Source organism: Crocodylus porosus, unplaced genomic scaffold, assembly GCF_001723895.1.
Source record: "Crocodylus porosus isolate Cpor-Errol unplaced genomic scaffold, CroPor_comp1, whole genome shotgun sequence".
Lineage (NCBI taxonomy): Eukaryota > Metazoa > Chordata > Crocodylia > Crocodylidae > Crocodylus > Crocodylus porosus.
In genome coordinates, this window is record NW_017728918.1 from 7,861,749 (window position 1) to 7,878,027 (window position 16,279).

Here is a 16,279-nt window from a genome sequence, read left to right on the forward strand (position 1 = left end):
CTCTTTCCTGCCATGGCAGGGGGTTGGACTAGATGATCTGCTCAGGTCCCTTCCAATCCTAGAAACTATGAAATTATGAAACTATATTTTCAGCCACTTTAAGGCCATTTTACATTAAGTCTTAGGAAGGTCAGCTTCCACCCCGGCTAAGAAAGACCATGATTTACTGGAGGTCAGAGAGTCAGGATATCTAAGTTCTTTGTCCTGATGCTGACAGTGATTTGCCAAGTGGCTGAGACCATGCCATTCAAGGCCTCAGCTTCCCTGCTTGAAAAGTTGGGGAAATGCTAATTTGCCTTTCAAATAATATACCATTGTTTGTAAAGAGCTCTACGGGTACAAATCTTACTTAGCCTAGTTGGAGCTGGAGATGCAGAATAAGATTTCTGATACCAACCACGTGCTTCATTGTGAATAATTTCCAGTCCTCTAAAATGTCATTAAACCACTCAAAATTTCAACGAGTTGGGTTCAAGTGAAATCAGAGAATCTTAGAAAATGAGGGTTGATGGGACCTCAGGAGGTCACATGTAGTCCAACCCCCTGCTCAGAGCCAGACCAGCCCCAACTGCATCATCCCAGCCAAGGCTTTATCCACCTGGGTCTTCAAAACCTCCAAGGATGGAGACTGCACCACCTCTCTGGGGAGCCTCTTCTGGTGTTTTACTACCCTCCTATTGAGCTTTTCCTAATATCTAACCTCAACTTAGCACTCCCAGAACATCAATGTACCATACATGCTCCAGGGTTTATTTTCATGGGGTGCTTTTTGCCTTTCGTGCATGAATGAGTACAATCTTAGGGAACTTTTGGACAAACGGTGTCCTGTAAACACCTGGAAAGCCCCTTCCAGTCCTCTGTTCCTATGTCACTGAGTTCACCAGCTTTAACCCTAAAGGAGGAAATAAATCAAAAATATATTTCCCTAGTTTTTTTGTCAACTAGTATCTGGTTTCCAGTGCAGGGGGAAAAAATACCTTCCAAATACCCTCCAACGCCGCCTCCCACAAATTACTAATTCTCAGACTGATGATACCAAAACTAGCAAAATTTCTAATCGCATAATCCAGACAAGACAGGCTTCAGCTCTTGTTGCTGTAGATTTGCTTTCTGGTCCCTCATTAGGCTTTGAATTTCAACTAGTCTTCTCTCTGCCAGAGGATCGTTTGCTCTTCTGTATTTTATTTTGCTCATTTCAATCTGCCCCGTGGCTTGACTGGCCCTTGGAAGCTGAACTATTGCGCAGGACTGGTTTCAGCCAAGTTTCTTCCTGAAGCAGCACTGACCACAAGTCCAGTGGTAAAGCAGCCAGGAGCAAAAAGTATGGAAGCAATCTGTCCCCAAGTGAAGGCTTCAAATGTTGGCTGGGTCGCACGCTGGAATTCAGGGAGGAAGGGAAGTAAAGTATTCTGCAAGCATGTCAGGAGCAAGAGGAAGACCAAGGAAAGTGTAGGTCCCTTGCTGAATGGGAAAGGGAAAATAATAGTGGCTGCTGTAAGTGTTTCAAGCCTATTTTTACCCCAGACCTCACAAAAAGGTCAACTACCAGAGGCTGAGCACAGTTAGCAGCAAAGGCGGGTGGAGGAGGTAAGTACCCAGGTTACAGCAGGGAAAGAACAGGTTAGAGACGACTTAGATAAGCTGGCTGCTTTTAAATCAGCAGGACCTAATGAGATTCACCTCAGGATACTCAAGGAATTGGCTGAAGTGACCGCACAGCCATTGACTGTTATATTTTGACAGCTCACGGAGGTCAGGTGAGGTCCTGGATGAGTGCGAGAGGGCAGATCTCTTGAAAAAGGAGAAAAGGAGGATCTAGGAATTACAGACCAGTCAGTCTAACCTTGCTACCTGGAAAGATACGGGAGCATCTTATCAAACAACCAGTTGGTAAGCCTGTAGAGGATAACAAGGCGATAAGGGATCGCTAACATGGACGTGCCCAGCCAGTTGATTGTTTTCTATAACCACATGGTGGGCTTGAAAATGGGAGGGAAGTAAACGTGACATACCCCAACTTTATTAAGGCTTTTGGCATGACATCCTCATAAACTAGCTAAAGAAATACTGTCCGTGAGTGGCTTTGTAGGCTCGAGGCACCTCTCATGAGATTCAAGACAGCCCTTGGAAAATGCCAGTTCTTCGTTTTCACTTGTTTTTTGACTGCCGAAAAATAATAGAGTATCTCTTCTGTTGCAAAGAACTGAGAAAGACCACAACATCGCAGAATGCTTGTAACACTATGGATTCCTATTTGAAATCTTTGGGTTTATCTTGGAAATCTTATTTGCACACCTAACAGTGCTAGTAGTGCTAGTATTGAGTAGGATCTCAAGGCACCGCAGGGTACTGTGGCACCCTGGTTGAGAATCACTGATCCATCGGTATTTGTAAGGTGGGTGCATAACTGGTTACAAAACCACGCTCAGAGAGTCATGACATTTGACGGTGAATTCAGTTGCTCACTGCCAGACTTGGAAGAGGTATTATGTGGTGTGAGCCCACTAGTGTTCAACATCTTCATTAACGACTTAGGAGAGGGAATTAACTGCACACTTAATACATTTTCAGATGACACCAGGTTGCATGGGGTAGCAGACACTTTAGAAGATAGGATTAAGATTCAAACCATCCTTGATAAATTAGACTTTTTCCTAAAATTAACGGGGTGACACTCAGTCCGTACAAACATCAAGGGCTTCACTGAGTACTGAACAATCAAATGCCCAAATACAAAATGTGAAAAGACTGGGTAGGATGCAGTACTGCGGAAAAGAACCAGGGATTTACAATGAATCATAAAATTAATATGAATAAACAGTGTAATATTGTTGCAAAAAAGCTAATATCACGCAGGTTGTCATATTTGTGTCACAGAAAATGATTCGTCCACTCTACCCAGCACTGAGGAGCCCACTGTGGGAGTATTGTGTCCGGTTTGGGCCACCGCACATCAAGAAAAACATGGGCCAATTGGAAGGAGTCCGAAGGAGAGCAACGGAAATTATTAGCAGTCTAGAAAACACATCATGGGATGGTAGGATAGGAGAACTGGGCTAATCTAATCTAGAAGAGGGAAGCCTGAAGTGGCATCTCTTAACAGTCTTCAAATACAAAAAGGTTGCAATAGAGGATGGTAGTTAGTTGTTCTCTTTGTCCACAAGGCCCAGGACAAATGGTAATGGACTTAAACTGCAACGTGGGAGATTTAGGTTGGATATTCAGAAGTACTTTGTCATTCTGGGGCTGGTAACACCCTGGAACAGATTGCCGACAGAAGATGCAGAACCTCCATCCCTCCTCAAGCTAAGTGCAGATTAGACAAACATTTGTCTGAAATAGTTTAGACCAGGGTGTTGGACTAGGCATGACCTCCTGATGCCCCTTCCAGCCTTGTTTGTCCATGATTCAGAGATTCAGAGATATTTGAGTCAGTAAGTCATCGAGTCCAATGCCCTGCCTTGGGCAGGAAAGACCACTGGGGTCAGATGACCCCAGCCAGGTGCTTGTCCAGTCTCCTGTTGAAGACCCCCGGGGTAGGGAAGAGCACCACCTCCCTTGCAAGCCCATTCCAGGTTCTGGCAACCCTTACCATAAAGAAGTTACTTCTGATATCCAACCAAAATCTGCTCCCCGTCAATTTGTGGCCATCGTTCCTAGTTACTCCAAGGGGTGCCCTAGTAAATAGAGCATCTCCTGTCCCTGCTTCCCTCCCCTGATGAATTTGTAGGCAGCCACAAGATCACCTGTCAGCTTTCTCTTGTGAAGGCTGAAGAGATGCAGGTTCCTCGGTCTCTCCTCGTAGGGCCTTGCCTTCAGGCCTCTGACCATGTGAGTGGCCCTCCTCTGGACCTTCTCAAGGTTGTCCACATCCCTCTTGAAGGGCAGTGCCCAAAACTACTCCAACTGCGGCCTGACCAGTGCCGCGTACAAGGGAAGCATCACCTGCCTGGACCTGCTCATCATGCACCTGCTAATCCATGAGAAAATGCAGTTAGCCTTGTTGATCTCTTTATCACACTGGCGACTCATGTTCATCTTGGAAGTCAACTACAACTCCAAGATCCCTTTCCACTACTGTGCTACTGAGAAGGTCGTCCCCCGGCCTGGGAGTGTGTGGGTGAGTCTTTTTGCCCAGGTGCAGCACCTTGCACTTGTCCTTGTTGAACTATTTCATTCTGCCCATTTTTCCCACCTGATCTAGGGATTCACTACTCTTAACCTTAAAATCCAATTATTCTCTGAGTAAGTGAATATTTTGCTGTTTCAAAGAACTTTGCAAGTTTTAAGACTCACTATCCCAGTATGGGATAGGTACTGGTAAATTAGTACCATCATTCCCATTTTACAGGCAGTTTTTAGGAGCACACACCTGTATTTCATAGTTATAGCTAAGTGGGGCTGGAAGGGACCTCCAGAGGCCATCTAGTCCAACCCTTGCCCGAAGCAGGATCAGCCCTGTCAAACCCTCCTATACAAATCCACAATCTAAACTCGTTGTAAAACTAACACGGACACAACACAGATATAACACCCTAACCTGCCACAGGAGAACCACGGCAGCCAGCGTAAGGTTGTCAATATATGCTCAGGAGATCCCAGGTAGAGGTCATGCCCCCCACTACAGAGGAAGGCAAAGACCCACACAGATATGCCAATCTGACTGGGGGTAAAATCTTTCCTGACCCCAGATATAGTGATCGGTCTGACCTTGAGCAGAGGAGCAAGACCCTCTAGCCAGGAACCTCCAGCTTTGGTCCCAGCTGGAGCCTGGGCTGCACCCAGCCCCTCTGTGACCACCCTGACATGTGTAACCAAAAATGGGGAGAGGAACCAGCAAAGCCCCAGAAGCCTGGAAATCTTTATAGTGGAAGACAGGCATCACTGCCCCTAGATCATTCCCAACCCGTGGCTGCTCACCCTCTCCTTGGACACCTCCAGTGATGGAGAGTTCAAATGTTTCTGCTTGATACTGGTCCTCTTTATGGGGCCGTGCGGCTTGCTCTTGCCTCCTGTATTATTTTAAGAAGCTTTTTACATGAACACAGGGACAGGTTTGCTTTGGCGCGTCACCTCTTACAGCTATTTGCTCTTCATCCAAAGTCCTAACCCACTCTGGCAGATGATGTAAGGCATCCATAGGTTTCCTGAGAGTGAATTTAAAGTATGGTACCAATTCTGCTTTAACTCCCATGTGGCCATCTCAGAGGAGGTCATTTGTGCAGCTTGGGCTAGCTGACTTTCAAAACGGACTGAGCTAAACCATTCAAAAGTGCCTTTTGTGATGAATAAGAGTATCCACGTTGGGAAGGCGTGCAGAATAGCCATTGCAGGGTGGTGTTGGGGTAACATTGAAGCCAGGATGGGCCAGGAAATATGGAAGAGGCAAGGATTTTTGTGGGTGATCTCTTTGATTGGTATGTGTCATGTTACTGGATCTTTTATTGGACCGACTGCATGGTTGGGCGAGACTTCGAGAAGCTTTCCAGTGCCGTGCATTCTTCTTCAGGTTTCATTCATTGTGTTGGAAAGCTTGTGTAAGTCTCCCTCAACCATGCAGTTGGTCCAATAAAAGACATCACCCACAACAAGCCTTGCCTATTGCAGGGTAGGTACCCAGGACTATTTCCTCATGTAGCCAAGCTCTTAATTAACACAAAAGACAGAAGATAACAAGGAAAAAAAGAGGAGAGAAATGACCAGCCAGTCAGGGGCAGAACCAGAAACAGAAGCCAGGTCTCCTGTTCTTACGTCAGGGTCCTGCTGCACAACCCCCAACATGGTGAGCAACAAATAGCCTCCTTTCCTGCAAATATCCCTGCAGGAGCTCCCCAATAGCGCACGGTACACAGGGTTTATGGGGACCGCGGGTTGAGAAGCATCCCGACCGCAGGCAGCATTTACAGGCATATGCCATGTGAAACCTCGGTCGGCACAGATCCCACAGTGAAACTTCAGTACTGGCTTAAAAGTAAGCATGTGTCTAAGTGTTGCCCTGAGCTGGGAGAGATTTAAACACTTCCTCGAGTGTTTTCCTGACAAGGGTCTGAGGTGCTGCAGGGGAACATAGATCAGCAGTCATGAAACCCCTGTCACAAGACTTCCTGCGATGGACGCGATGCACAGATTTCCGGCACTGGACTTCTGCAGCCGAGCTGGACAAGCGGCGTGGTGCGCCCCCACCACCCAACTCCCATACCTATGGCGAGCCCGGCAAGTCAGATGCCGTGGCCCCTTGAGCCAAGGCTGGCCCATGGGCCACCAGTTGAGCACCACTGACATAGCCAACGAGGAGCTGCCATCCGCAGTTGGTGTCGCGTGGGTCTTCAGCTGGGAGATCGGTACTGTTGTCTGAGACAAAAACAGTCACCGATGCAAGAGCTCGCTGGAGGTTTGCGGGGTTTGAAGGATCTTTTACTTTTAAGAGAGGGTCTCTGCTAATAATAGAAGCAAATACGAAGTGCGTTTGACTGTAAATCAGATAAATAAGCAGACCTACTTTGTTCAGTTTGTCACTCTGAGGGATGCAACATGAAATCCTGCTAAACAAATAAATAATAGAGGAATAAACCTGTTAGGAAGAATTAATGTACTTCACACCAAGGCTGTGCTTTTTGAAACTCTTCCTTGCACTGCCAGAATTGATTACCACAAAAGGAGGCATTACCAATCATGTAAATCTGAGATTATACTGTTCGATCCAACTGAATTATGTCTGCACAACCCCCTTCGAGCACTCGGAGAAAAATTACAGTTCAGGGAAAGATCCTGCCATCAGTTCTAAGATGCTTTAAGGAATCCATGCATTACGACTCCTTCTGATTAGCTTTTGCTATGCAAGATTTGTCTGATCAATTGGAGACGGTTGGATATAGATTTTCAGATTTATTTCAACTTTGAAAGCAACCCGCCTCGGAGACAAATCACCCCGCCGAAGCAAGGGGCTGTAGGATGCCGCTGCAAGCTCTGCTGGAGGATGCTGAGTGCGCCGCGTCCCTCCGGTGCAACAGCAGAAGCTTTTCAGCTGCTCCGCTCAGCACTTTCGTGTTGGTGCAGCAACTCGAGGAGGGGCCGGGGGAGGAATCTCCTTGCACCATTTCTGACCTGTGCATCGTCATTTAGCACTGACAGCAGCCCCCCGGCAGGAAATCAGGGTCCACACCCAGAAGGACTGCGTGTATGATTTTGAAGGCTGCACAATGCAGTTTCGATTTCTATAAACCGCAGGGAAGCGAGGGTCTTTTGCGAGCGGTGAAGTGCTCACAATGCTGTCTCTATTTTTTTCCCACTGATAAAATGAGCAGAGCTGACATTGAAGAAGTAGGTGGAATAAATGTGTGCAAGAAGCCTTTTCACAAAGTTATTTAATTCACGAGAAGGGACACTTAGACATCCAGCAGCATCTTATTTACAATGAACTATTTCTTTATGCTTCCTGTAAACATCAGAAGCAATTTCTGATGCATTGTATCTGGAGAGCTGTAAAGCAACAATATCACCTGAGTTGTTTAAATGAATTCATTATAAAAGATATTGCTTCCTCTCCCCAGCCCCACCCCCTGTAACTCCCTTCTGCTCGCGCTTGGAAGCTTTATTCCCGTGAGTTTTCTTTTCAGGATCATTTATTTTTTAAAAATATCTCCCAGCAAGAAGCAGCTATGGCTATTTTTTTTCTGATTTTATGGTCTTTGACCTAAAGGTCTCTTTGATTCCATCATATTAGAGACTTTCTGTTATCACAGTTGTGACACAGTCACAAACAGTTCAAACAGCAGGTAAGCACTCTTTCACAGTCAGATCAGAGATTTATCCAGGTAGCTATTTGCAAAAAAAGAACGTTTCAATTTTCCCTAAGTCCTGGGCTTCTCTTTCCCAGAGATAATGGTCTCTGTGAAGTAACAGACAAATGTATTCTTGTTTTCCACTTTTAATTGAGTGTGCTCCTGCCTTGTCGTTATGTGGATTGTCTCTTGCTGACCATGGACAAACCAGAGCACAAGAACTAATATTGGTCGCTCACAGCGTAAAAGCCTGCAGTGCTGGGAATGCAATATGTGATGTTGTAACCATGATTAATACAGTCTCCTGGGTTCAGTCTTAAGTGCTGAATGTTACTTGGAGACAGGGTCTTTGCGGGGAACGGCGCTGGTGGAAACAGCCTGCCTCGTGGTCCCTACTCCACCACGTGCTGCACGAGGTTGGGGTGACCAAACGTTCAGGCCGAAAACGGGCCGAAAACCAGTCTATAAGCTGCAGCTCCGGAAAACAAACACATCTCCTCGCCGAAGGATGGAGACCTTTGCAGCACATTGCAGGCGGCTCTCACAAGCGTCCGGCCCCTCTAGGAGACTCGATGTCAGATGCGCGCAGACAGTGCCGGACGGTCCCGGGCAAACTTTTGGATCGGGCCCCGCTTCGCCAGAGATAATGATAATGGGACAAACATTACTATTTTTATACATTTTAATAGACAAATAGAAGATGTTAATGTAAAAAAAAAAAGATCTAATGTTCATATCACATGCTTTTATTCTAAAACATTTCTATCAACTCCACTCTGCAGCATTTTTTTTGTTGCAAAAGTCTTTATCACATCTGTGCTATCAAGGTCTTTAAATAGTTTGTTCTCAATGGATAACGTTGCCAGTCCCGTATATGCTCAATATTAAAACTTTTATTTTGCAATTATAATTTCTTTTTTTTCATTTTCGGGCCCCCTTTTTTGTCTGCCTGGTTCGCCCATGCCTGTGTCTGGGTCTAGCCACAGACTTCTCCTCTGCTTAGTATGAAGTTGTGAAATGAAAAAGCAGGGAAAGGACTCTGAACATCGATGAGGGAAACCTGGATTTAGTGATGACAGGAACTGACTCCGGAGTCTGGAGTCGGTTCCTGTCATCACTAAATCCAGGTTTATATAGTCAGACGGACCACGGAGCTGTAGCACGGCAGAGGATTCCCCAGTGGCCCTGTCCAAGGCAGCACTGCTGTTTCTGCTACACTTTTCCCCCATTCACCATGGGAAAGCTATGAGCAAGAGTCCATAGTTTTTGCTGATAAAAGTCCTTTGCGGTTGATCTGGTTTCCCATCACCCAGTGCCAGCACAGCTGCATTTGTGATCTCCTACTATGATCTGCAGGCATGAGAAGCTGACTCCGTGTAGGAGCCAGGCTTGTTACAGCTTCAGAAACCCAGTGGTGATGCACTTCTTTAATGGGTGAATGATTAGTGTTTTCTAGCCAGACGGGAAAGCCTTCGCTCCCCTGCAATCTGAGGTCCAGACCCCCGTCAAGAAACCCTCTCTTGATGCTAATGTCCTGTCCAGTGACCAGACCAGTTCAAACCTACCTTTCCTGGGGAAGCTGATTAAGGAGTCAACTGTCAATCAACTCTGGGGCACTTGGGAAGAGTGTGAATCGTTGATGCCTTCTGATCAGGTTGCAGGACCTAACTTCCTCTAAGATATTGGGAGCTTGTTTGATAGATGACCTTTTTCAAGTGACATCTGAGACAGCTTTCCATGCTGATAATGTTAGGTGTCAGCCTGCCTTCGATACCACTGCCCACAAGATGCTGCTCACCAAAATGAGTGGCTGGGAGGAGGTGTGTATTGGGGATCCCAGCTTTGTTTGTTCCTTTGGGGCAGATTTGAGGCAGTAACTATACTAGGAAATTACTGAGCTGTGCCACATGGCATGCCACTGTTGCTACTCCTGGTACCAGTAAGGCCATGGGATCAGAAACACCATCTCCATGCAAAGGCTACACAGATTTATTACTGTCATCTAGTTGGATGCATTTGTATGAAACGAGCATCTGCGAGCCCTTGTGGCAGGTGCTGAAGAGAAGAATAGTAAGGGACATGCCCATCCTGAAAAGGCTGCAGTGCAAATCAGTAAAGGCTGGGAGGGAAAACAAGAGAAGCAATTTTCTGTAGGTCTCACAGCAGGTCTGTAGCAGAGCTTGCAAAAAGGACAAAGTCGCTTGTGGCCCAATGGCCTGTCCACTAGACAGTGTTTCTCAACCGGTGGGTCCTGCCCCACAAGTGGGTTGCAAAAATATTTGAAAGGGTCACGAGCCAGGCCCAGAAAAATGCACAGAAGCGTGGGTTTCCCCTTCCTGGCAGCCTTCCAGCCTGCAAGGGGCTGCTTGGGACGATTGAGGGCAGCGTACAGCGAAGCAGGATTGTGGAAGCAGCTCCAGCCGCTGGACACAGGTAAGTGTATAGGGAGTGGGGTCGGGCAGTCCAGGGGACTGTCCAGAGGGTTGGGTGAGTGTGTATGTGCATGCCGGGGCTGGGGAAGATGCCCCTGCGCAGGGCTGCGGCAAGGCTGGGGGAGCAGGGAGGAAGGCGCATGCCCTTCAGCGGGGGCAGGGAGTAGGGGCCGTCCCTGTGCCACCAGGTACCTGGGCCAGTGGCACAGGGCCGGTGCCCAAACATACAGGGGCTCTCAATTGTTGCTTGTGGGGTGGGATGGGGCAGCTCTTGCTGCTCATGCTCCAGCCCAAGCACGGCGGGGGCAGCTGGGGACCCCCTCCGGCAGGGTTGGGCAGGAGGAGCAAGGGACTGAAGGTCAGGAGTGAGGGGCTCCAGCATAGCATAGCTGGGGGAGGAGGGGAAGGGGACTGTGGGTCGGGCACCGGCAGGGTCAGGACAAACCACCAGTCTTAGCAGATGGGTCGCAGTATAAAAAAGGTTGAAAACCACTGCACTAGACTACTCCAACTGTTGGCTAGGTTGCCATCTCATCCATTCTCAGTGCTCATGTCGTGACCCTCTCAAATTCTAATTAATCTACAAATTCTGCTCAATACCTGCCTTCAACAGTCCCAGACAGGACAGAAGAAGAAGAAGAAGAAGTGCCATCCAGCTGACCCATGGGATGCAAATCAAAGGCTCAAGTGGGCCTGGTTGAGGGAACCCACCTTCTTGAGATGTCTTACCTGGTGTTTGGTATTCCCATTTGTTGTACCATTTGCCCTGGGTAGTTGTATAAAGTTATTGTCATCAGAGTCATCTGGGCCCAGGTTTCGGCAGAGCCTGGAGCAACTTCATTCTTCTCTGAAGGGACCTTCTCTAATAGCTGATGCCTGTTTTATCCCAGATGTGGGGATTTTTATCATGTTTTATCGTGTGGGTACCATGACCCGTGCTCTAATTGCTGCACTCTTTATGTGAGGTCACCCTTCAGAAATCTCCCCTGGGCTGCAACCAAGACTGCCCAACTATTCAAGGACCATAACAGGGATCAGTGGTGTTGATATCCCATTATTCCCTCTAGCAGGAGATAGGGTACCAATGTGCATTAAGATTTCACTATGGGTGGAATTCAGGTCTATAGAAAAATGTTCTATGAAATATGTTAGGCTCTCTAAATAAGGCTTTAGTAGGACCTAAATGGGGTAGGGGACTTGTACAATCCTGCTGTACAAAGACAAATTTCTTCCTATTGGTTTCTAGAGATCTAAATAATATAGGACCAGTCTACCCAAGGCGTCAAAGAATCACAGAAAATGAGGGTTGAAGGAAGCTCAGGTGGTCACATCTAGTCCAACCCCCTGCTCCAAGCAGGACCAGCCCCAACTACATCCTCCCAGCCAAGGCTTTGTCTAGTTGGGCCTTAAAAACCTCCAAGGATGGAGAGTCCACCACCTCTCTGGGGAGCCTGGTGCAGTGTCCTGCTATACGAATTGAGATCAGCAAGATTAGAGCTACTGACCATCTCTAGGCAAAGCACCAACGTCTACACTCAGGTCACGACAAAATCTGCACAATCCTATTGCTCCATTGGGATAGCAAGAGTAAGGCACTACAGAGGCTGGAGCCGATGGCACCCAAGAGAGTGATGGGACCAGCATCACATCTGGCTGGCTTTGACTCCCCAGCCTGAATGACTAAATCTTCATTTAGGCAGGTAAACAGGGGGCAGGCTTCATCATGAGTCTGGACTGAGGCTTTGAATTCAAGACTGCTAGAGTGAGCTGGACACCTTCGCTGCAGCCTGTTCCATGACACTAGAGAAACTTGGGAGTACCTCCACTGACCGGAGTGGATCCATTCCTGGTTTACCCCAGTCTAACTGAGCTCAAAATCTTTCCGTTCACCTTTAAGAGGTAGAAGACAGAAACCAGCAGCTTTGGAAGTGTCTCTCTCTGCAATTCGTCATCCCCCATGGCAAGAAGGAAGCATTTTGACTCTATTTTCGTTCTAAGCTTGTTTGCCTCGGTATTGCTGTATTGCAGACTGCGCTTCTGCCTGATTTTCCAGTCCCCTTTCTATGCACCGGGCAAGTCTTTTCTTTTTCTAAAGGAAAGGTCATTTGTTTATTAAAATTACATGTGCTGATAATTATAACTGATGCAGTGGGTAGTGGAGATGAACAGCTGATTAAAGAGGACACACCATTAGCAGCTAAAGCAGAGGACTAAGATCTTAGAGATTAGGGTCTATTCTTGGTGGAGTCTCTGGGTCACCTTAGATAAGTCACTTAACCTCTCCAGACCTCAGTTTTGCATATGCAAATAGGAATAATTCTCCTTACTTTCCACTGAGACTTAATTAACAGTTGTGAAAAGCACTTTGGAGTCCTTGGAGGGACGGCGTTGGAGAGGAATTTCAGCGGGCAGCATTTCCAAGCCAGGCCCAGTGTCTCCTCGCTGGGTGATGTCCAGACACCCTCCCTCTTTGTGGTTCAGTTTTGTTAACCCACACTTCTCCTTGGACCTTCTTCACAGGTCGCAATGCCGTGTGGGCAGTTCCCCCAAGCTTTCTCACCCCATGAGCTAAACCCTGTTTTCCTAGAGAGCTCCATCTCCCTCCCTTCTCCCTCAATGAACCACGGGGCCCCTTTTCCCCAGCAGACCCCACCCAGTCCTTTCCTAGTAGGCTAAAGAGGAACTGGTTTCAAAAGTCTGAGTTCAGCTCTTGACTGTGCTGCAAGGTTTTGTGCGCATGTGTAACGTGCATAAATCACCTAAGCTTGCATGTACTACCAAATAGCCTCTTTTCCACCCACCTTTTTCCTTTCCTATTTCATTTCCAGTATTGCTGGCCCAAAGGGTTCAAACATCCTTGCCCAAGTATCACTGGAGTTTTTAAATAACACGACAGACTCTTTTTATGTGTCTTCTGATCCTAGGGTGCTGGCTGTGGCCGTGTTGATCTAAGGACCTTGGACAACATGGTTCTTTGGATAAATCTGATACCTTTTATGAGACTAACTCAAATGGTTGGAAAAAAATGCTTCTTTGCAAGCTTGCAGGTACAAACACTCTTCTCCAGGCTGAGGAAGCTTGTCTTCTGATCCTAAGCCTTTTCGGTTCAAGTTTTCACACGTCTTCCCAAAACCATGATGGCTAGAAACTTCCTTTAAAAAACTGAAAGCAGAAAGTGTCATGTAACTACATGGCACCGGGGGCTGCAATGTTAGCTAAGAAACATCAACTATTGCCAGACTCGCAATGAATTGGAGAGCATTGGCAACTCTGCATTTGATTGTAAACTCTTGAGAGTGTGGACAGTATCTTACTTTTTCTATATACAGCACCAGAAACCATGAGGGGGGATTTGGACCCACTGTAATATCAGTAGAGTTAATAACATCCCCAGTTCCTAACGAGGAAAGTTTCAGGACAGGCTGTTACACAAGTCGCGGTATTTGAATTATTACTATTACCCGCCAAGCGCTCTTCCTCTTTTTCCATATAAACTTAATTGATCTGAAGCAAAATAGCTGGATTTGTAAGTGGTGACACTGTGATCCATCCCATACATCGAGTGACGCCGGGTTGGGCCAGATGTCAGCGCCGCGCCGTGACGCGTTTTTGTTATTTAGGTTACTGTATGCTAAGTTTATGTTGATTACCCTGAGTATCATCTTGGAAAGTTAACTAGCATTAAAGTGTTGATAATGCCCCACTTTTGCAATCATATTTGCATAGCGCACAACAGAGTTTAGCAGAAAAAATTATCTTAAGTGCCGCTTTTCATCAGGCCTGTCAGTCTCATACTGTTTGCTTCATCGTGGTGCACAGGGCATTCTGTGACAAATGGTTATGACATTTTTCATCTCAGCCTTACGGTATTGTATAACAGTCCGGCTCCTTCTTCCGAATGCACCCTCCATGGAGAAGAAGGGGAGCATCTTTTTTTTTTTTAGTTTATATTTTTCTATGGTTATATTTATACCGCCCCCCTCCTGCCCTTCCAGAAACAGCAGCAAAACGCCAGCGGGGCAACACAGCGTGCTCGGCTCCGTTCTGGAGGCAGTGGTGAGCTTCCCCGTGGACGGGGTCCAGTGAAGACGTCAGGGTGGGCCCTGTCTGCACTGTGCTCTTTGTTCAGGAGGCTTCCGAACAAAACAAGGATGTTCGTGGCCATCCTGCCCCCCGCCACAGCGGCGTAGCATCAGTGAAGTGCCCCCGGATGCAGCCCTGTGCCCGGGAGAAGAGGACCCGGCGTTATGTTTTGACGGCAGCGATATTTTAAAAAGCTATTGAAAGCTTTCCTCCGCCTTAAGAGCTCAGAAATAAAAATCCCCAGAGTTCAGACATGCGGCACGAGTGAGAAATCTCCATAGCAATCGCCTTGTGTTGTGTTATTGTTTTTGCCCCAAGTTACAGCTCACCTCGATTTTGCAACTGAATTACGAGCCCCATTTCTTGCCAGCCCGGCTCATTCACAATTCTTAACCTTCATTTTGCAGGCTACTCCAGGGCTACTTTCTTCTTGCAATCTCCGCCTCCTTCCCTTCTATGTAAAAACATGCGTGGCAAGGCTTTTATTTATGTTGGTAAATACAGTAATACTTCTGCTTAATGTGCTCCACATGCCACCCCCTTTCCATACATTGAGTAGTTAATCCTCATTGCAATAATGAATCCAGATTCTGCTTGAGAGACAGGGTGGCGTGGCGAATGATTTGCAGATATTTTGCATGCGAGCCACTAAGGTACAATGGGCATCTGCTTGAATCGTGGAGGCCGATTTGAAGTTTGCTGTGTGGGAAAAATGCATTTGTGTGGTGTGGGAAAAAATGCATTTGTGAAATATTTGCTTGCTCATCTCTGCCTCTTTCTTGCACTCCATGCGTACAAGTGCAATAGAGAGCACGTTATCCTCTGCATTAATAAGAGCTCACAAAAAAGCGGGGGTGAAATCTCAGTTAAATATGCGTTGAAGTACGCAGACGTTAATTCGACCACATAAGCAGGGAGAAAAAGGCTGATATTTTGTCCTCGCAAAAACCCCCCTGCAAAAAACCCCAAATTCTATGATACAAATGCAAGCCGGCATATGGTAAAATTTGCCTGCAGCCATGCTGAGTTACAGCACTCTCACAGATAATTCATTAAAAATCATTTCATACGGTTCGCGCGTGTTTGTGTGCAGATATATAGATACATGCACTTGTGTCACGATCAGCCCAGGAAGGTATTATTACATCGCTTTTTTTTTCTTCCTAAGGCTGGGGCGGGGGGAAAAAACCAAGACGCATCACGAACAACATAGGTAGAAACAGAATTGCTCCTTCAATATAGGTCAGGACTGTGGGTGACATAGCACCGATTTTAAATCCACTACCTGAGCCATCTGCTGCACGAGGCAAGCTGAATCTGCTTATGTGAAACACACACTAGGCAGACACCCGTATTGTGACATGCAGCACAAAAGGGACCCGGCTCGTGCTGTTAACGGACTCGGGGCTCCCGTCCTGCCCCGCACAACAACGGGAGGAAAAACCACGTCTCCACCTGGGGTGTCACCAGGAAACCCAGGCTGCAGGGGAGCGGGGCTCTTTGTATGATCACCTGCACGGCTCTGAAAATACAGGGCAAATTTCGAAAGCCAATTCCTTTTTTTTTAACTTCTCAATTGGAAAATGCCTCTTTTTTTCTCTTTTCTTTTGAAAGTATTTTGAATATGTCAAACGCGCGTTATGCGTGTTCAGACGGGAATGATGCAGCGGTGATGACTCCAAACAAATGTGTTTCTATCGTGATTATTCCATTAGGAAGCATTAGCCAACTTCCCAACGTGAAGATTTGTAAGGGGCAGCTCTGCCACGTCTTCCCTGCCTCACATCTTTTCCTGCTCTATAACCTGTGCTCCTTGGCTTGAAACTTTTAATAGCTTCCCAGGCAAGGAATATATTTGTCCTTTTTTCCCCTTTCTGTTGTTCTAGTGTCGGCGGCTTCAATACGACACACTTTTTTTCCTTCAACCCACAGCTTCGAGACCTTTGCATCGTTTCTTCCCCTTTAGGAAAATTCATAAATAAA